A 21,526-nucleotide genomic window follows, 5' to 3' on the forward strand; every position below is an offset into this window, starting at 1 on the left:
CTGTCCCATCAGCTCTCATTTTCACTCCTAATCAGAGAAGACAAGCTGTGACACTTTCTCATGCTGAGCCAAACAAACAAACTGGTCACTGGCAAGGTCAGCAGCGTGGTCTAATAGTGAAGACCACAGAGGAAGAACCAACCCTCAGCAGAGTCCTGCTGTGTGAGTGTTGGAGAACTGGAGGTAGTAGACATGTGGAACAGCCACAACACTATTTCAAGGATCTGCTGAGGCCAGCAGTTTGGTTAGAGTGGCTGTGTGGGTGTTTGTCTGCAGTTAATTAGATGTGGAGGTCAGACCATCATTGGGCAGAAATATAAAACATATGCTTTGTGCGTGGCGCCTTCTAAAATGAAAACTTCAACCACGGGTCAAAACTGTTGAATGTCCAAATCGCTTTCTTCCATTGTTGTGTTTTCCAGGGGATGAGCCTCTTGAGGAGCAGAACATTAAGGAGGTAGAATTTGTTCTGTTGTCAGGAGCTGAAATCAGAAATGGAAATGGTTTTTGCTGAGTAAAATCTGTTCCGGCAGTCCTCAGCCGACGGGACAGAAGGACATTACGGGACGTATCGTCATTCAGATGCTCCTGGTATGTCTGATCCAGCAACCATAACCTGAAATAAATAAATAAAACCAGGATTAGAAGATTGTACTTTATATTATTGACACATGAACATGAACAAACTGACGGGACTCTGTCAAATTAGCTTAGCTCTACATTAATGTTGTTTCCACTGAGGGCAATAACAGGAAAATAATGCACTGCCCTCTTATTATCATCTTACAATGTAATTATTATGACCCTCTGCTCACTAAGCAACACAGACATTAGCAACTGCGTAATTAGGAGGCCTATTATGGTGTCATTTTGGCCACATTAGCGGTAATGACTGCATGATTTTCTACACTGAAACCCTTTTACCATGCCCCTGTTTGACAGTGTGCTGTTACCGGGACGGGGGCATGCGATCTCCCGTTGAGCCCCTTCAGACGTTTGTCTTTGTCTGCATCATGCCAGCAAAGTGTTGTGGAACTTCATTAATAATCTAAAATCGCATCTCCTGCAGCAGACTGGGTTTCAAGTTATGGAGGCAACGTGAGACGAAAACCGTCTCCACCTGCTCGGCCGTTTGAATAGAGCGGTAATTTGGCCATTTGTTTGGACAAATATGATGCCGATGGATGTGTAGATATCACACGCAAACACACTGTGTATGTGTTTTTGTCAAAAGATACTTCAGAGAAATTATCATGCAAAAGGAAAATTCTAAAAGACCCACTCTGATAAAAAAAAAACGTGTTTTTAACATGCTCTTGTAGCATTTTTCTGATGGATGACATGTATCATGTATAAAGAAAATTAAAATTAAAATTACATTTCTAATTAATTCTTAATTTAAATTGTTGTGAATCAGGGGCAGACAAAAAGTTTTTATTTGTTACTTAGAAAACACGTTGGGCGGGCCACAAGCTCCCTGCTCTGCTCCATTCTGATCACTTTTAGATGACTAGATCCATGTTTTCCTCGTTTGAGCTGGCCTCTGGCTAAAACTGTACGGCTGGATTGCTCCGAAATTGGTCGCCATTTTTGTTGCACCGACAGTGTTTGGTTGGGGCTGTAAGCTAGAAGAAGCTAGAAAACGACAAGTGGTTTTTATGTGGGATAAAAACTGCGTAATTATAATCAAAAGACCACTGGGAATGCTTTGAAAATAGATCAAAAGATGATCGGGGTGGATCTTTAAGAATGAGTAAGACACTGCTGTCTGAGGGATGAGTTCAAGTAACCCTAACTTTATTTTATATTTATAAATCTGGCGCTCCATTAGCTAATATCTGTTGAGTGTTTCTTGGAACAGGTGGATGGACAGCAGGATGCTCCACATGCAGGGAGAGGCTCACGCAGAGTCTTTCATGATCTAGATGGTTGCCCTAACTGCCGTCTGGTCCGTGAGCAGGGCTTCCTAATCAGTTCCTGCAGGTGTTTTCATCACACCAACTGTCACAAAAACACGGACTCCGTGAATAAATGCCTTCTTTACAATGAAAATTGTTTAGCGTTTTTGCATGGACTTTTCCACTTTTTATAAGTAGCACAAATCCTTTTTCTACCCTGTCTTTTATGTAAAAACTGATTTCACAAAAACTGAAGCCTGCATGTTTAGACTATTATAAAAACCTGAATGTGCAGCAGACATTAATCACAATTTGATTGCAAAGATTTGGCATCAGAGTACAGACAGAAATACCTTAAAAAACAAGCACCGTGTGTTTTATCTGTTAGAGAGGAGGGGATAACAGGACTGAACCAACAGACCAGTGGTGGGCTTTAAAAGATGTGTGGCGTCTGTGTTGCAGTGTGAATAAATAATTGGGAAGTGGAGGGGGGTGAGACAGATTGCTCAGCTCATTTTCCTCCTGGTTAGACCTCACTACCACCATCAGCCTTGCACACATGCACAGGAGCACACACACACACACACATGCTCCATCAGCCTTGCTGTGCATCGGTTCGCAGCACCAATGAGACCTCTGAGATGATGGAAAGTAGAGCAAACAACCATCAGTCTTTATTGTAAAGGCCTGAATGTGACATCTCTGTCACACTCAAGCACATAATGAAACAGTACGTTGGAGCTCCATGACTGATATTTACAAAACTACACAACTAAAGAGGCAGGGAGACTTAAAACATACTTGCAGACACATAAAATTTACAGCTGAATCTTAAAAGTGTTTCAGAAGTCAACCGCTGTCCTCAAATTTGTTTGCATTGACAGAAATCGTCAAAACAGATGACCGAATGGGCAAGAATTCTGTCTCCTGTCAGGTGCCTTCATTCTTCACACTCAAATGTATTACAATCAAGGTGATTCACTATCACCAACGTATTCAAAGAACCTCCTCCTTACAGAACATGAAGAAAAACTTCACAAGTGGTTTACAGCATGACTGTCTTTTTAGTTTATCATTTTTTACTTCATACATTTCAACCCTTGTGCTATCCTAGGCACTTTAAAATTTGGGAGTTGGGTCATCTAGACCCACTAGACAGTGCACTGAACCTTTTTTCTTCAATGATTTATGATATTCACTGGTGTCCATGGATTACATGAAATCTTTCCACCTTTATCCACCTTCGTCATGGTAGGGAGAACACGTCAATGTAGGGTGGGGTCATAGGATAGCACAAGGGTTAAGTCAACTTTGTCATTGATTTACCCTGAAAATGCAGGAATAATACTTTGATTGTTCTGCAGACAGCAATCTGTAGCTGATGCCTCATTTTAAAGTGTATTTGGTTCATTGAACCCCACAACAAAACTCAAAAACCCTTGCTGCAATCAGACTTAGAGGACTCATATTATACTACACTATTCTGCTTAACTGCACAATCCTGTTTCCTATTGCACACAATGCACATCAGACACTTCAAAACTGCTATATCATAGTTTGGTTATTTTATTTCTGTTTTTAGTCTAGTTTGCATTTTACCTTATTGCTCCCTGTTTTTTGAACAATATATTGTTTTTACTTTGTTGATTTTTAATCAGCACAGGGTAGAGGACAAAGAATTTCATTGAACTGAAAACTTCACTTCCCTGTTGTATATGACAATAACAGATTGTAGAGAGCTTCATAAACCTGTTTCCCGAAGATAGGTGAGGTAAATGCTCACAGAGCACCAGAGTACAAGAGGCCACCTTAATGCCAGAAACATGTTAAATATATTCCCTTGTAAAATAAAAAAGAAACTCTAATGTGCTCCAAAAAAAAAAAAACTCAGACACTTAGAGAGATAAAGAGAGAGAGCTTACTTCTGGGTAGAAGAATAAACTGTGAACATAACTAATATTTAATTTAAAAATCATTCTTTAGTATGCCATGGTAATGTATGATCATATATATGGATACAGTTTACTCTGAAAGGCTGAAGAAAAACATGATATAGGCCCTTTAACCCTTTTACACCTCAGCTTTGGCTCCAGTGTTTACATTCTTTTGACTATCGTAACTCTACAAATGTAATTCCAGCAGATTCTGAAGCATAGCAAAGCAGCTTTGCGACATTATGCAACACTTTACGTGACAAATGTTTGCATATCCGTGCCACACCGAAATAAAAAGTCGTTTTTTTCCTCGTCCGAAATGGCGAGAAGTTAGAGTTTGTCAAAGAGGGTGTGTTATTTACGGTAGGTATCGCTGGCGATTTTTCCAGTGTTAAGGTGGAAATAGGTAGGTCGTGCTCAATGACAATTTGCTCCGCCCACCTCAACTATAATTGAAAAACGGCAAATGGGTTGAGCTGTCATGGATAGGAAATAATGAAACATTCAAATAAAAGATCATTGAAACCAGATATTTTTTTAATGTCAAATTTGTTTTTGTTTTTACAAGGTGTCAACAGGAAACTGCACTCCTCATGAAGTCCTAGTGGTCTTTTGAAGAACTACAGCATTTGATCCTTTGGTTTTCGTTGAATTTGTGAGCTGTGGCATCACGGAGAGCAGATGGTAAATGTTTGATTCCAGGGCAGGACCACAATAGAAACAGTGAAGAAATGCAAAGAAGCAATTTCAAAATAAATAAAAAAAAAATAAAAAATTAAAAGACAGAAATAGTGTTACTATCACTGCGTGAAGAAAACTCATAACTGCTACCAGTTCATAATTTAAAATCAAATAGTTGCCCTCACAGACAGTAGAGATGCACACAATTTTTGAGGAATTTCCAACTGTCAGAGTTGTCTCCTGCAGAGTGCATGTGGCTTACGAGAGCAGAGACCGGGTCACCTTGAGCTGCTTGTAAATGCAAATGTTCTCTTCATTTCAACCTTATCTAACTCCTACATGTTTAGCTATGACTACAGCTCACAAAGCTGTGTTCACTAGTAATATATTTTCATGCATGTGCTGGTGGACAGAATTGCATGTTTGCACTGGTGCAGTCATGCCCACTGAGACGTCAGAACCAAAGATATCTGTCTGACAGGTATTTTTAGGCGCCTGTCCAAACAGCCATCTTTAGGCTCTGCAAACACACGTATGTGCATTTGAGAAAGCTCCTGAATAAAGAGCCTGTTATTTTCTGTGAACGTTCATGCAAATGAAAAGCGGTTCTGTAATAGGGAGGCACTCAGGACTGCTGACCTTTTAAAACAAAAAGGTTTAGCCACATGGCAGACAAGCAGTACATTTAACGTACTGCCACACTGAACAAAGAAAGAAAAGCTCATCCTGCTCTGTCCTGACCATCAGAAGCTAAGATCTTGAAAAGGTGCAAGGATATAAAACTTTTGTGTGTTTTTAGTGACAGAAGTTTGTATCATCTTCCTGATTGTTTTCTACCTTTACCTGTCAAACCTTTTGTTACCTGCCTGTATTCGGTTCTTTCTTGACAAATCCTTGTATATCGTTTTTGTTGCCACCTCTTCTTGGTTCAGTCAACACATCTGTTAAAATTGAATATCTCTTGCTAATTTACTGTTTCATTTTCTTATTATTTAAATTATTTTCTCAAATCAGACAACCTCTTGAATAAGAGGCAAACTGTCTTCAACTGGAAAAAGTCCAGATAACTTTAAAATGTTTTCTGCTATGAAGCCATCCTGGATGAATACAAATCTTCACATATATGTTTTATTTTTTACTGAAGTTTTATCATAATTTTTTTTTACATATATAGGCTACTGTTATACAGAGATTAAATCAGAATGTGTGAATATTTAAAATTGTACGGTAAAAATCCTTCAATAAAAATGTACTTCTTCACTTTTTTTTTATTTTTTTTTTATTTTTTTTCAAATATAGAAAATAAAACATCCAGTCTTCTGGGTTAAAGGCTAAACTAAGTCCAGACGAACTTTAATAACATTTTCTCCTATGGAATCATGTTGGATGAATGCGAGTTCTCACAAAAATTTAAACATGTGCTTTCTTAATCTGTTTTGAGGATTTCAATAAGTTTTAACTGCTTTTACCACTTTTAGTTTTTTTGGGCATTGGTGTATTGGTTTATTTCATGCAAAAAAAACAAAGGAGAAAGACAATATATTATATATATATATATATATATATATATATATATATATATATATATATATATATATATATATATATATATATATATCAAACCTATTTAACATATTATTTCACAAATTAATTGGAAGATACAGAAAAATAAAGAAAATGATGCCATTATTTTGACATTATAATTATAATAAAAACCTGCCCCTCTCATCCTCCGCGGGTGGTTTTTTGACCTTGGGGTTTCCAGCACATATTCTGCACACATCTTCCTATATACTATACCAGCCACTTGATTGTGGCGCTCCATGTATGCTTTACCTGCCAGCATCTTACATCCTGCAGTTATGTGCTGGATTGTTTCAGGTGCCTCTTTGCACAGCCTACACCTTGGGTCTTGTCTGGTGTGGTAGATCTGAGCATCTATGGCTCTGGTGCTCAGGGCTTGTTCCTGAGCTGCCATGATGAGCGCTTCAGTGCTGTCCTGTAGGCCAGCTCTTTCTAGCCATTGGTAGGACTTCTTGATATCAGCCACTTCAGTTATGGTCCGGTGGTACATCCCATGCAGGGGTTTGTCCTTCCATGAGGATCTGTCCTCTGTCCGATCCTGTGCTCTCCATTGCCTGACACATCCACTGAACACACTGTCAGTTGGGGCCTTGGCTTGATGTATTCATGTATCTTGGATGTTTCATCCTGGATAGTGGCTTCCCCCCTTACTAGTCCTCGGCCTCCTTCCTTGCGGCCAGCATACAGTCTCTGGATGTTGGATTTGCATTGTCAGGAGCTTTCATGTCTTTACATCCACGTTCTGCATATCTTCCTTTGGCCATCTTTTTATTCCTGCAGGGTATCTGATAACTGGCAGTGAGTAACTGTTTATTGCCTGGGTCTTGTTCTTGCCATGAGCTGGCCTCTCAGGACTTGCCTTTCTCATACATATATGTATATTATTTATCAAGTGATAATGGTATTAAAGTATGACTTCATTCATCATGCAACATTTTAAAAGTATTACTTTTTTATTGTCTTTCATTTTAATTTGACTTGTTTGAGTTTTAAACTTTATTTAAATAATCTAGTTTTACCATTAGGTTGGGTGGCTGCTCTTTTCCCCGTGTCACATCACACCTGGTTTCAATCTGTCATCATCACAGCTGCATCTTGTTTCTAATTACACCCTCACTATTTTCAAGTGAGGTTTCAGTTACGCTTAATAACTAAACAAGATAAGCTGAGAAGAGTGTCCACTTTCAGATGAGCTATTTAAAGGACTAAGTAGGAAAAAGTAAAGTGCTTTGTTCACCCAGGCGTGCCCCAAAGAGCCTAATCAAGTGAGCGACCAGTTCAAAATAAGTTGTCTTTCTTAAAGCCCAACCATTTTCCAACCATTAGTATGTTCCATGGACCACAACCTGCTTGTGCAATATTTGTTTTAACGTTTTTGCTGAATTCTGTTTTAATAAAACAATTGCAAATTACAGGAAAAAACATATATTGTAACAAAAAACAACATAAAAACTGATCTAGCTTGTTTAGAGGTTCTATGTGTGGGCCCTCTCCAAGGACCCCCGGCTTCCTCCCATCATTCAGAAACATTCTTCATAGGTTATGGGTGTGTGATTTGTGGCCCTGTGACGGACTGGCAATCTGTCCAGAACAGGGGTCGGGAACCTTTTTGGCCGAGAGAGCCATAAACGCCACATATTTTTAAATGTCATTTCGAAAGAGCCATGCAATATTGTAGAGTCCCTTTCCCACACTGAGGCACGGAGACTTAACCTCTTTTAAGGTTCTTTATTCTGGTTACTGCAGACCGTAACCAACGCCGTACTACTAATTCAGCAACTCCTCAATCTCTTCCATCGAGAGCGCTTCTCCCAACTTTTTATTCCCTCGCTGCCGCAACAGCCCTCCTATTTCCCTTATTCGGCCCATAGCTGAACCCCATTGGTCCAAACTCCCCAACGACAGACTGAGTGACAGAACTGAGGACCAATCAGCATCTCTGCTTGATGCGTTCAATGAACTCCGGAACTTGGAACGCGACCCAACAGCCACCCAATCCAACTCAGTCCATTACAGAATGTTTAGAAGGAAAAATACAAGTGAATGTGTGCATTTGATGTGATTTGATGTAATTTAAACAATTTCAACAATAAATCTGTGGATTCTTTTAAATAACATTGTTATGCTGTTGCTTATAAATGATGAGTATTTCTTAGCATGAATGTGACTTCTGGTGCTGCATGGTTTTGCTGATGGTCTAGTCTGGTTGATACGTGGTGAGTTTTAGCTTCATGCGGGCGTTGAGACTTCCATCGGTCAAACGTGATCGTAGGTTGGTCTGAATGTTCTTTAGATGTGAGAAAGACTGCTCACATGGACACGTGGAGCCAAACACACACTCACACGCTGCAGTGTGTGGTATGTAATGGGCAGCGTGTTTTAAGTTTTGACAATCAGTGCGTCGTCTCACTTCGTTCCCTGATCCCACTACCCCTCCCCTTTTCCTTCTCAAACATTTGGGGCTCCTTCTCAGAGGCGGGAGTGTCTAGCTGCAGAGACGGCAATTCGCAGGTTTCAGGCTGATACAAACTCTGTGTTATAACAGATAATGATAAACTGAAAACTGATGGCGCAGATTTTTTTTCTCTCCAAGCACCGCTACTACTGCGCTCCCGTCTGGCATTGCATCGCGCCCGAGAAGGACTGGTCTAATGAAAAAAAGATATATAATTAAAGATTTGTCTGCGAGCCAGATGTGGCCATCAAAAGAGCCAGATATGGTTCCCGAGCCATAGGTTCCCGACCCCTGGTCCGGATGTCCCCTGCCTTTGCCCACAAGTGGCCAGGATAGGCTCCTGCAGCCCCGTGACCCCGAAAGGGACAAAACGGGTTTAGAAGATGAATTTAATCTTGTTTTATGGTTAATAAATGTTTTTTCTTGTGACAAAGTATTATCTTAATTGATTTTCAACCAGATAATAAAGCTTTCTTTCATTTGGCTGCATTCTGCTCGTAAATCCTGGATAATGGCTTTAGCTGGATCCTTCAAGTGCTCAGGGCCATTTTTAGGACCTTTTAATTATCAAATTACAGCATCGTTTTCAAAGAGCAACAGTTGACATTAGAAGATGTATATTGTGGCAAGGCCAAATTGATGGAAAGGACACAAACAATAAAATGCCCAATGTAATTACATAGATGCCTAAACTTTGTGCATCAATTTATCCACGATATGAAAAAGATTGTGTTTTTTTTAATCTATACTGTGTTTTAAAATCCAAGATTTTTCGTTTTGGATTTGAGAACATCAGAAATGTTGTCACAGGTGCTCAAACCTTTGCACGTTTCTGCTCAGATAAAGACAGATGGAGCTGAGCACAGACAAAGGAGCAGAGGGGAAACAACAAGCCCTTTGTGGTTTTTAGCAGCAGCAATGCAGCAGAGCAACTCCGTGTTCAAAGCAGCCTCCAATCTATCATTTTAGCACTGCTCAAGTGAATCCATTTTTCTTTATCAGCATATTTCAGCTGCACATGATTGCTTAAGCCAGTTTTTACATTCAATGTTATAGATTTATTAAAAATTGTAAGATTAGAAACATATTTGTTTGCTAAATTTTTCCCTAAAATAAAGAAATTTGATATATGATATAAATATAAAAAATTTGATATATTTGATATATGTGACATCAAATTTTTGTGAAAAATACCAGAGGCAGCGCTGAAGGTTCTGCTGCTGATCAAAAAGTACTAGCAGAGCATTATTCATCATTCATTATCATCAGAAACTCCTCTTCTCTAAATTAAAAAAATATGAACAGGATAAAAGAAAGGCCTACAGACACTAAAATCTCTAAGATGAGAAAAAACATGAAACACTAACAGAACAGAAAAAATGCTGGATTTAGCCTAAGAAACGGGAATATACTTTTGGTCCATTTTTGTACCAATAAATGTATTGTAGCGACCTGGGGGTTAGCCCCGCCTTCAGCCCCTTAGAGTCATGGGAAGTGGGGAGTCTTGGTGTGAAAACCTTGAGTGAGAGGGCTGGAAGCAGAAGTGACCTCCATGCTGTTTGGGCTGTTTGTGTGTGCTTGAATAAATAGGTTTGATGCTGAAAAGGAAACCTTGCTTCTCTGTCTGCTTCTTCATCTCTAAGACTGTCCGGTGTTGTGCAGTATGTCCGGCATGGACAGCTCTCCAATGAAACCACTTCATTAGCAGTTTGGCGTTTACGTCCCCGCTAAAGTGATGTGCCGGCTGAGTTGTTACAGTATATTGTTACTAATATAAGCATAAACAAGTATACATTCCTACAATTATTCTCAATTTTAGGTAACAAAACCTTAATATCTTTCTCCACTGCCTATAGTAAATTTAAAAAAAAGTCAGAAACTGATTTTGAGCTTCGACATGCAAACTGAGGCCTGTTGAGTCTGAGGCCGCATTTACACTGCATGGTTCAAGTGACCCAATTCTGATTTTTTTTCCTCTCATGTGACACAGATCGGATATGACCGGTGAACGTGTAAGCAGGAAAAAAGCGCATGGATTCCAATTTTCTCAGATCGGATTCAGGCCTCATTCATATGTGGAAATAAATCGGATACGAGCCCTCCTTTTTCCTCTCCCGCGCATCCCCTCTCGTGCGCCTGCCTCATCCTGGAGCGCCCAAGGCAACGCCTCCTTCCGTCACTGCGTTGCCTCCATGACAACCGCAGATAACAAAAGAAACACAACAAAAAAAGGGGGGGGGGGGCTTTGCTTGTTTCTTTTTCGCCAATGCTAAACCTTTGAGGGTTGGACCAACACGCATCTTCAAAATGTCCTTTTATTACTGTTATAATTATTATTAAGGGCCTGCTCGCTCATAATTGTCTTTTCATGCTTTACTTCTTTACTATTTCTTTACTTCATTAAACTTATGGAATGAATGTTCTGTTGTCTTCCTGACTCTTTTCACGTCTTTACTCTCACTGTCCACGTGAGATTATGGGTTTTCACCACCTAAGTGCAAATATACGCTGTATATATACAAAATATAAACTTGTAGGTTATGTGCATATGGTGATTCGGAAAAAATGCATATGGCAGATGGAAAGATAAATAAACAATTATGAGAATAAAAGCCATTTTGATCATCGGCAGGTAAAAGAAAGATACGTTTAAAAAAAAATCTGTTTAAACTTGATGTCGTTGTCATTGTTTTTGCACTTGTTTTATGCAAACTTAAATTATTTATTGTTTTTTTTAAGTGTTGTACTGTGTCATTCAGTGCCAGAAAGGCGCCTTAAAATAAAATCTACATTTATTATAATCAAAGTTTATTTAAAAAAAACATTCCATCTGCTTCCCCAAATACTCCTGTCGTGCTTTAGTACAAGTGATCAACCCCAACCCTGTTCTTTCGGAGAGCTGAGCCACTTCTCTCCACATCTGGTCCAGATCTTATGAAACTCTGCCAGGAGAATTAGTCAGAGTTTGGTTCCATTCACTTTTACACAAATCAAAACCAGGGAATATCATTGAAATATCATTAACCCTTGTGCTATCCTAGGCACTTTAACATTGGGAGTGGGGTCATCTAGACCCACTAGACAGTGCTCTGAACCTTTTTTCTTCAATGATTTGTGATCTTCACTGGTGTCCATGGATTACATGAAATCTTTCCACCTTTATCCACCTTTGTCATGGTAGGGAGAACACGTCAATGTAAGGGTGGGGTCATCTAAGATAGCACAAGGGTTAAAGTTATACATTGGTGGTACATGTGTGAAAAGTCCGTTAGACATACCTGGAACGGTCAGGGAAAGTCACAAATTTGCATATGCATCTTCCAAAAATAACACACAATTACGTAAAATTTACATAATTGCTACATGAAATATGCGTAAACTGCGTAATTCTCAGCCAGCCAAAAATTTTGACCAGCTCAAAATCGAATTCACGTAAAGACCCATCGGCCTCGAGGGACATCTGCACACATAGACGAATGACAAAATGTAAGAAAACCTTTTGTGTATATAAGATAAGATAAGATAAGATAAGATATTCCTTTATTCGTCCCACGATGGGGAAATTTCCTTTTTGCGGCAGCAGTACAGGGCAGAGAGAGAGCAATATATAAAAGAAACAAACTATGGAGTCAATATACTCACATATATACACAATATACACATACATTTCCAAAAAAAAATTGCACAGGATGACCATATATCGGTTATTGCACAGGATAAAAGAAATATGACAGAGCCGATGATTTTGGTTAGCGTGGTTCACTGGGAGCAGTTAAGGTTGTACAGTCTAACGGCAGCAGGTAGAAACGACCTGCGGTGTCGCTCCTTCAGACACTCAGTCTGACGCTGAAGGAGCTGCACAGTGAGGACACAGACTCATGCATGGGGTGGGCGTCGTTCTCCATCATGGATGATAGCTTAGCTACCATCCTCCTCTCTCCCACCTCCTGCATTGAGTCCAAAGGCAGCCCCAGAACGGAGCTGGCCTTCTTCACAAGCTTCTCCAGCCGCTTCCTTTCTGCAGCCGAGATGCTGCTACACCAGCAGACCAATCCATAAAAGATGGCTGATGCCACTACAGAGTCATAAAAAGTCTTTAGGAGTGATCCCTGCACTCCAAAAGACCTCAGTCTCCTCAGCAGATAAAGTCTGCTCTGTCCTTTTTTGTACAGTATAATATAGTATAATATGTATAATATCATGCATATATCACCAAAGACCAAAATTTCATACATAAAAAATGCTCAAAATGTACAAAATGGCAGTATGACACGGCCTTTAAATTCTGTTTCAAAATGACAATTATTTTTTTTTTAAAATTATTAAAGAGTCCATAGATGACATACTTTAACTTTTTTTTCTGACCTAATATTCACAAAGACCAGCTTTACTCAAAAGTTTCCCACCAGGGTTGGAATAAAGCATAAAGTAAGGTTTCAAATTCGTTGTATAAAAAAACTAAAAATAGCAGAAAATAGTCAGTTTGTTACAATTTATAACAACACAGAGTCCATAAAGCTCTTCTATCTAAGTGTGTCGTCATCTGTTGGAGACTCTGGGTTTAAGTGGAGCCATAATTTCACTGATTTAAGAGACTTTTATGTGAAACCATAGAATACTACTGACTGCCTTTTGCTTCCTCATCTTTTAAAGGCATGAGTGGGGAAATAAATGTCACAAGAAATTGGAAAAACACTTAACCTGCACATTCATGGAGGAGTTTTCATATCACCAAGTTGTGACTCACCAGGTAATATGCGTATTTTTTTCCTTCTTTGAGACCCTCTCGAGGGTTTGACTCACAGGCTCGATTTTGTCGCCTCCAGCCTCAGACCGACGATTTCCCCACCCCCTTCTTTCCTGTTAACCACATTAATCTGCACAAGAACTCCTTAGCCCCACCAGTCTATTCTGATAAATGTCAGTCCAGTCAAATTCATCAAATATTAAATTCAAAAATCACAAACATGAAATATTAACATGGGCCTAAAAGGCGGACTGAGAGGAGGCGGGTTCAAAAGTGTCAACAGGTCGAGAGAGAGGTGCTGAAAACATCCGAGAAAACGTGAAAAAGAAGAAAGAAGAGGTATGAAACAGCAGCTGACACAGTCCATCAAATCACAGCAAAAGTCCTCTGTCGCTGTCAACAATCACAGCGCCTAACAGCTCCAACAGAAGCAGCAGGAAAGAGCTGGTGACAGCTGGTCAGATGAATGATGAGGGAGGAGAAGACCAGGACAGGTACAGGCATAATTTAAGGGAAAATACAGCTGGAGAAAGGACAGGAGCAGAGAGGAAAGGTGGCGCGCAGAATGCTAAATTCCCATGATTCATGTCTGCGTTGAAGCAGAGCAGAGTTCTGCAGCTACCAAGGGAGCTCGGGGGGTCAGGTGGCATCAATCAGATGCCTTGTGAGGATAAAAGGGAAGGGAGAAATAATCAGAGGGCCAAGAAGTGGGTAAAAAAAAAAAAAAACTTGGGATGTGATTTGGGAAAGATGAGAGCAGGAGGCATGAGTGCATATGCAACAGCCAATATGAAGATGTCAGCACTCCTAAAGTCAGAAGACAGCACTTTCTTTCCATCAGGCAGACATTCTGTCAAGCCCACTGGGACAGAACGGAGTCTGTGCGAGCCTGCCAACTGGCCCACAATGAAACCCAGATATATATTACATGCCCCGCCCACGCAACACTTGCTCAAAGGCGAGGTGGAAGAAGGCTGCGAGTCAGCACTTAAAAAGTCAAGAACTTTCCCGTAGAATAGGAAAGGAGCTGAAACGTCAGAGAAACGCCGAAACCAGGATGCAAAACAATGCAACTCAGTCAGCAAGGCAGGAGCAGCACGCCCTTTAAAAAACACACAGTACCACCCCGCTCGCCATTGTTTTCCTCTAAATAATGGAGCCAACACAGTTCTGAAAATCACACCTCACGGAAGTAAAGGTAAAGCACCCATTTCATTCCACATCCTATACCAGAATGAGGTGTGTTTGCCCCCCTCCCATGCTTAATTAATGTGTGCTAATCCGTCCCAACCTTCAGCCCCATCAGCACTTTTCCCCCGTTAGTAACCTGGGCTCAGCTCCTTCCCTTTTCACGAAATTTTAAACAAGTTAAGAGACTTGACTTGGGTGATCGAGGGGCTGCTGTGGCTGTTTTTGGAGTTAAACGACACGCAGATAACAAATACTGACAACTGGTTAATGTCTGATGAGTGTGTCATCAGATTAAACATAAATGGCTAAAAAACATTTATGAAGAAGTGAATTTGTTCTCCTGGAGGTTCTGCAACGTGTACAGCTGTTGTATTTCCACATGTGACACTGCACAGTCAATCTGCAGCGAGCTCAATGTAACGCTGCCATCATTTTAGGGTCGGCATGCCGAGGAAACCTCCAATGATTGCTCAGAAAACAGCCCTTTCTGATCCCAGCAACGATTCAATCACGGCTGTCAGAGTGATGCGGCACTTCACCTGCTTTTAAGCTGAACAATGAAAAACATTAGACAGTAAATGATATCACATATCCCCGCTAAGAGCAGGTTGGCAGTGATGAGATGGCAGCAACGAGGACAGCCTGATTTTTTAATGCACTTCCTGTAGGTGTGCAAAGAAGGCAGGTGAGTATAACCTCACCTGGGTTTTCCCTTCCGCCTCCACTTCTTCTCCCATTACAAGTAATTACGTGATGATTTCTGTCACCATCCTGCCAAACCTATGGAGTCAGTTTAAAAATAAAGCTTCACAAGCAGGAGTGGCCTTTGGAGAGCACTCTTCCTGCTCTGTTTTGTCATTTAAAACAAAGTAATATAGATCCGCTATGAAATCTAATTTCCTTTGCTCGTGTTTCCATCTCTGCACTGAATTTTTATTAAATCTGGCGTTATTTACAAGCAGACAAACCAGCATGTGTGTCTTTCACAGCAGAATAAGATTGTGTCGTGCACCTCGGAGGGAGAATCCCAACAACCTTTTATTACTGAGGAAAATCCAGATCTACACCTCATTTCCAAACTAATGTCATGTACTGCACAGTGAATTATTATTATTTATTAAAGTAGCTGAGAAGCTCCTGGCAGAGATTTCTGTAAATTTGGGGTTGACTAATGTCCACACTGGCACCACTGGGACTATAATCCAATCACAGTACAAGGAGCTGATGAGACAAAGTGGGACTGATGAGCTACACATGGTCTGTGTAAAAGGGAAATTTAAAATACACTACACGTCGTGTGTTGGTGTGTGGTGGTCATAATGAAAACACTAAATATTCTTTAGCATTAGATTTTATGAAAATTCCCCAAAGATTTTTGCTCATTGTTAAAAAATACATGTATATGTTCACGGTGTTTTCTTTTTTTCTACTTCAAACCACACAAAGTCAACCTGTTTTTAAACAACAAATGACTGAACTAACATGATTCTACCCTTTAAAGTGCAAAATCATTAGTCAAATGTGATGCTGAATTTTCAAAAACAACTGTAAAGTGAACAAAAAGATCATTTTTGACTTTCTTTTTCCCGTTTTTATTTTTATTTTTTCCCTTCAATGATCTACTTCCATTTACGCAGCAGCGAAACATGCTGTTCTTTGAAAGAACTACAGACGCTTCAAAGGGACAAAAGCGTTCGAAAGGTGAGAACATCCTCCTGAAAAGTTTGACACGGATCAGATGATCAGCAGATAAATCTAAACACCATCTGTTCTTCTTTCATCTACATGAACACAAGCGCAGGCGCACCAACCTGATCCGGGCTTCCCGCGTGCGTATCCGGCAGCCTCAAAGTTTGGGATGCGCTCCTGTCTGCTCTCATCCTCCTTCGCAGCTGCGCGCCTCTCAGCTCCGAGGCTCGGATGGAAGGAGGCGGTGGATGCTCTTGCCCCCCCCCCTCCTCCTCCTTGCGGAACGCACAGCCAATCAGAAAGGCTCAGCTGGCGCAATTAATTAGCGCATCCACCGACACAGCCGCTCTGGTGAACAAACTTGAATGTAAACAAAATAATGTGTTTTATTGTACATGTCATCACTTTAATCCGTGTTTCCTAACTGATGATCTTCATTTGGCGGCCTTCACTGTTCTCATGTCCAATAACCTGAAGCTCCACCAACGTCTTTGTTGATGCTTTCAAGTCATTTGCAGCACAGAATCCTCCTTTTCTTATTTTTTTCAAGGAAGAAAGACGACAAACTTTCTGTCCTTCAATCGACTTTAGTCATTTAAGAAACCAGGTTGAGGCAAGAAACCTGCTGCTGCTTTGACCCAATCGAGTCCAGGAAGCACAAATTGCTTTACCTGTCCTGACAAACTGAATAAGTTTATCCTGTCTAGGTTAGCAGGGTTGATTGAGGCAGAGCCTTCACACAAAAACATTTCACCTCTCAATATTTTGCTTCAACTTTGACTCAAACTGGCATTTATCCGTCCTGCAATCTTCCCAACACCAACTTAACTCAAATGCTTTAAAACTTTTTATAAAAAGGTTAGTGAGAGCACACAGTGCCCTCCTCTCACCTTTGTTTTTGATCGGTTTAATCTTATTTAGAATTCACCTTTCATGGAGTTTTTCAAAAAACACTAGACTTGCATAACTTGTCCAGACTCTTCCTGTTTTTTTAATCCTGTTATTCTTTTGCATCTTCAGACATTTTTGTTTTATAAAATAACTTCAACCTCACATCTTTAAAGTCTCACTCTGATCATCATTTGATCTATTTTTTAAAGCATTCCGAGTGGTCTTTTAATTATGATGATGCCGTTTTTAGCCACAATAAAAATATTGTTGTTTGCTGGGACATAGTTTATCCAGAGCGTCAGGAGTTCATTAGAAATTTACCTCTGAGTTGGGAGTGGGACTGTTGGCGACTCCGCCCCTCTTCCCATTGCTGAGAGCTTGGAGCATGGAGCTTGTGACCCACCCAGCACATTTTCTACATCATAAAGAAACTCGTTTTCAAACTTTTCCTTTGTCTGCTCCATTCACAACAATTTGAATAAATACCCAGAAATGCCATTTTAAGCTCAATTTTCCTAATATATGTCCTTTATTATCAAAAAAATTACACAAGAACATGTTAAAAACCCAATTTTCATTGGAGTTCAGTGTGACTGCCACCTGCTGCCATGTCTTCAGCCCTTCTGCCAGGTATCCTGCTCATCTTCCGTCCAGTGTGTCAGGAGTAAAAGGGTGAGGAAAAACATTTTTCTTTTTCCCAGAAATTTCTCCCAAATAGTAATTACGCGATTGGCTCTGATTTTTTAAAAATCTTTCTATGTGGGTGTATTTTTTTTGCCAAAACAGTGCTTTTTTAATCTTTGGAACAGATTTTCCCTTAAGTGCAAACTCCCTAAACTAAACAAATGAAGAAAAATCAATGCACTGCTGCAGCAGCATCATTCTAAAATACTATCACTGAAAAAAAGCTTTTTCGTTAGAAAAGCATGCAGGTAAAATTACATCTCTGTCCTCTATCATTTTAGCCACTGCCAAAAAGTCTCTGGAAGGACGTGTTGGTGAACAATGTCAGCAATTCCCTGCTGATTCCACCTCTGATGGTGAGAATGTGTGGGCTGACACAGAGGAACATTTAAGTCTTTCACAACCCAGACGGGTTTTCATTTATTACCACTATGCAACTCTTAATTGACGTAATCTTCTCTTGGAACAAAATGGCAACTTTCCTGGGGCAGCAAACACTCCAGCTTTAGAAAAAGTGCATCTGTGCGCCTCTTCATCCCTCGTGGAGTGGAGGTGTAGGTGTTAGCGAGTGCTTTTCTGAGGTGCCATTTTCCCAGGTGTGTTTGTTCAAATGTGCCAGAGTGGATCTGTGTGAGTGGGAGGTTTTAAATGAAGCCAGAGAGCCCATTTCTGACACTTTGATGACACGCTGACAACAGTCTACCCTCATATTAAACCCACAGAGGCCTATGTAAACACCAGCATGTAAGCTGACCTTTTTTTTTGTACTTCTTGAAAGTGATGGTGCTTCCGTGTAAGTGGGTGGAGAAGGTGGCTATGACCAATCAATAAAGCTGATAATTAGATCTGAGGGGCATCGTTATGGTGGCCCCTCGGGGGAGCAGCGCCTCTTCTTCCGTAAAGAGCATCGCCGCCTTCCCTCCTCTGAGCCAGCACGCACCTCATTAACCTTTGGAGCTAACACAACTCCGAGCAGACAACGCTTATTTTTCTTCAACGTGTCCTGCTGTTCGGAGAGGCTGTTCCAAAAGATTTCATCTGTTTGACTCTGTTTGCATTCTGCTTTTGTTCAACACCATTTCCGTTTCAGTGTAAATTCAACTCTATTTTCAAAATCCACTTGCTGTTTAAAATCACAACAATCAAGAGTTTGAAATCAGATCTTTTGCATCATTTGCTTTCCACCATCATTTGCTTTCCACATCCAATTTAAATTGAAGGTTTAGTACTAAGGCACATTTGTGTAATCTTTCTGTTAAGTTAGACTTATATTAGGGTTTTCACTAATAGTTGTTGTTCAATAACATGACTAACAGCAGTTAAAATTAGAAAAAAAGATGTGAATCGAGTACAGTCTGTCACATTTGTTCATTTCTTCCATCTAAGGATTGTTTGATCTGATTTCAAGGATAAATATGTGGCTTTTTAGGGATCACTTTGTTTTAGAAACTTTCAGAACTTTCATTTAAATCTAGTCAATGAGTTCACAAATATCTTACATCATGATTTAAGTCAGGGATGCTCATGTGGTCGACCGGTCGATTGCTGAAGATGTGACGGTAGATCACGAATCATCACCCTCACCGTGAACCACGTCACTTGATTGACATGCAGGTCATGCAATCGTACATCCTCTGAAACATAACGACACTGAGCGCACTTCTGTTTTTCTTTCGTCCCCAGCGAAGGACCACTCTGGCCCACAGGAGCATTTATTGAGACCCAGGCCAGCCCACGTGCGCCCTCAAAGGGGAATGAGTCAGTAACCCAGCCATCCTGCTGCTAGGTCCGGTTCCCACCCATGGGATCCGAGCCCACTCAGGCAGCAGTGTCCAGAGGCACGCACTCCTCGAGCCCTGCCCACGGAGCAGGGGCCACTGTTTGCTCAGTCGTGGTTAAGCCAGCCGCACTTTAGAAACATCATGCCCCCCCAACATGGTTTACAGCAGAGCATGAAACGAGATCATCGCTGCTTTCTGTTTTCGTAATAAAACGCCTTGTCTGTTACATAGAATTATGCAATACTACAATATTAATCCACTATCTCCTCACAAAGAATTGTGTACTCTTACTGTGTGGTTTTTGAGTCATAAGTACATAAACATAGTATGTCTAAGAAGACTCTCGTTCATCTATGTTGATTCCATCATGGTGATAGGTTTAAAGGTTGTCATCTGGACTTGATTTTTAAAGTTGTTGACGTTTCACATTCGATTAGAGGTGAAACGTCTTCAACTTTAAAAACCAAGCCCCGATGTTCAGACAACCTTTACCTACTACTATGATCATAAACATAGTATTTTTGAATGAAGATGTATTAGAAGTTGTCAACTTTGAAGTTGAATAAAGTGACTTTGGTGCATAGTTCCAGGCCATGACTAGCATATCCTGGTTCTACAAGTCCTGCACTGTCATGTCACAGAGATTTGTGTACTTTTACCTATTACTGTGTAGCTTTTTAATTATTAGTACATAAATACAGCGTTTTAGACAAAGAAATACTATACGTTGTCAAATTTGAAGTTGAATTTTAAGTGACATGTACATGTATATGTATATGTACGCACCTCTCTCTCTCTATCTCTCTATCTATCTAGCTTCTATCTCTCCATATAGGTATATAAGTAGATCTTCTGGAGCTTGTCGTGTCAAAAGTATCAAAAGTAGTTTGAATGCCCAAAAAGTGTGGGCACCTTGTTTTAGGCATTGTGCTTTAAATGTTTCAAAAATTCTGTGGAACAAATGGGTTATCATTTTCCAGACTGTTAGCTTTATACTATGCCATTTTGTCCTTTCTAACATCTACATTAATTTCTCTCCTATCAATGACAATAACAAATGAGTAAAAAAAAAGGAGTGAACCTTTTTGTAGGTTTTTAAGCTTCTTTGTGTTTTGTCAAATTGAAATCTTTGAATGTTTTCCATTTGTGTTTGCATTGTAAAAGGGTATGAAGTGTGGTGGGTGTGTGCAGGCTCAGAAAGGTTCATTGGAAATGTGAAAAAGTCCATCTTTTCCTTGAAGCCCACTGTCCCTTGTGGCAGTAATCCCTCCCTTGCTGCAAATCAGTGTGAGGATTATCACAATAATTTGCAGAATAACCCAATGCACTGTGTTTTGAAAGTGAGAGTGGGAAAGTGAACGGGGTGCCTGAAAGTCATTAGAACCTCCGGGAATCAGAGTGTTTTTTTAGCCGCTGACCTTGAGAGCCTTGTGAGTCCGCCATAGGGTGTTGGTGCATGCAGGAACTTGTGTGTCTGTGTGTGAGTGTGTGTGAATCTCCCTGTAAAGATTTAGCTGACTGAGGGTCATAGAGGAAAAATGCTGAAATCCCACTTGCAGCAGTGCAGCGACATTCCTGTAAGGAAAAAGAGCTTAATCGCTGCTCAAGTGTGTCGTACTTTGAAATGTGTGTCCTCATGCAGACTCCAGTTTGATCTGAAAGAGCTTACATCCACCAGTCATCTGAAAGTTTACATCCAAAATATTAAACAATAATCACTAAAAGAGCATTTCATTTTATTTTGAAAGATTAAAAATAGTTAATTATCAGGATGAACAGTAAGTAGTTGAGTGTTGGTAAAGTAGTGGGTAGAAGAAAATTCTTATTAATTCCCACCCCAAATTGTATTATATTTTAAGCATTTTTACATGTTGAACATTTATTAATCATTCAAGACACAAAAGAATTCAAGAAAAAGAATCAAGTTACCTAAAAATGTCACACAGTCATGATTGTGTGTTCATTCATTCTCCCATTTGGCTTATCATTTT

At 40.1% G+C, this 21,526-nt stretch overlaps 1 long non-coding RNA gene across 1 annotated transcript; it reads right to left on the reverse strand.

Annotated features, from left to right (window-relative positions):
- Window positions 1-482: 482 nt before the first annotated feature.
- On the reverse strand, window positions 483-16,397 carry LOC105353898 (uncharacterized). Its single transcript, XR_013655719.1, has 3 exons — window positions 16,302-16,397; window positions 15,192-15,270; window positions 483-616 (listed from the first exon to the last, which is right to left on the reverse strand). It is a non-coding gene; the product is annotated as an uncharacterized LOC105353898 (long non-coding RNA).
- Between the last annotated feature and the right edge of the window lie 5,129 nt (window positions 16,398-21,526).

This window comes from Oryzias latipes, chromosome 4 (genome assembly GCF_053564925.1).
Source record: "Oryzias latipes strain Hd-rR chromosome 4, Olatipes_Hd-rR_3.1".
Taxonomy (NCBI): domain Eukaryota; kingdom Metazoa; phylum Chordata; class Actinopteri; order Beloniformes; family Adrianichthyidae; genus Oryzias; species Oryzias latipes.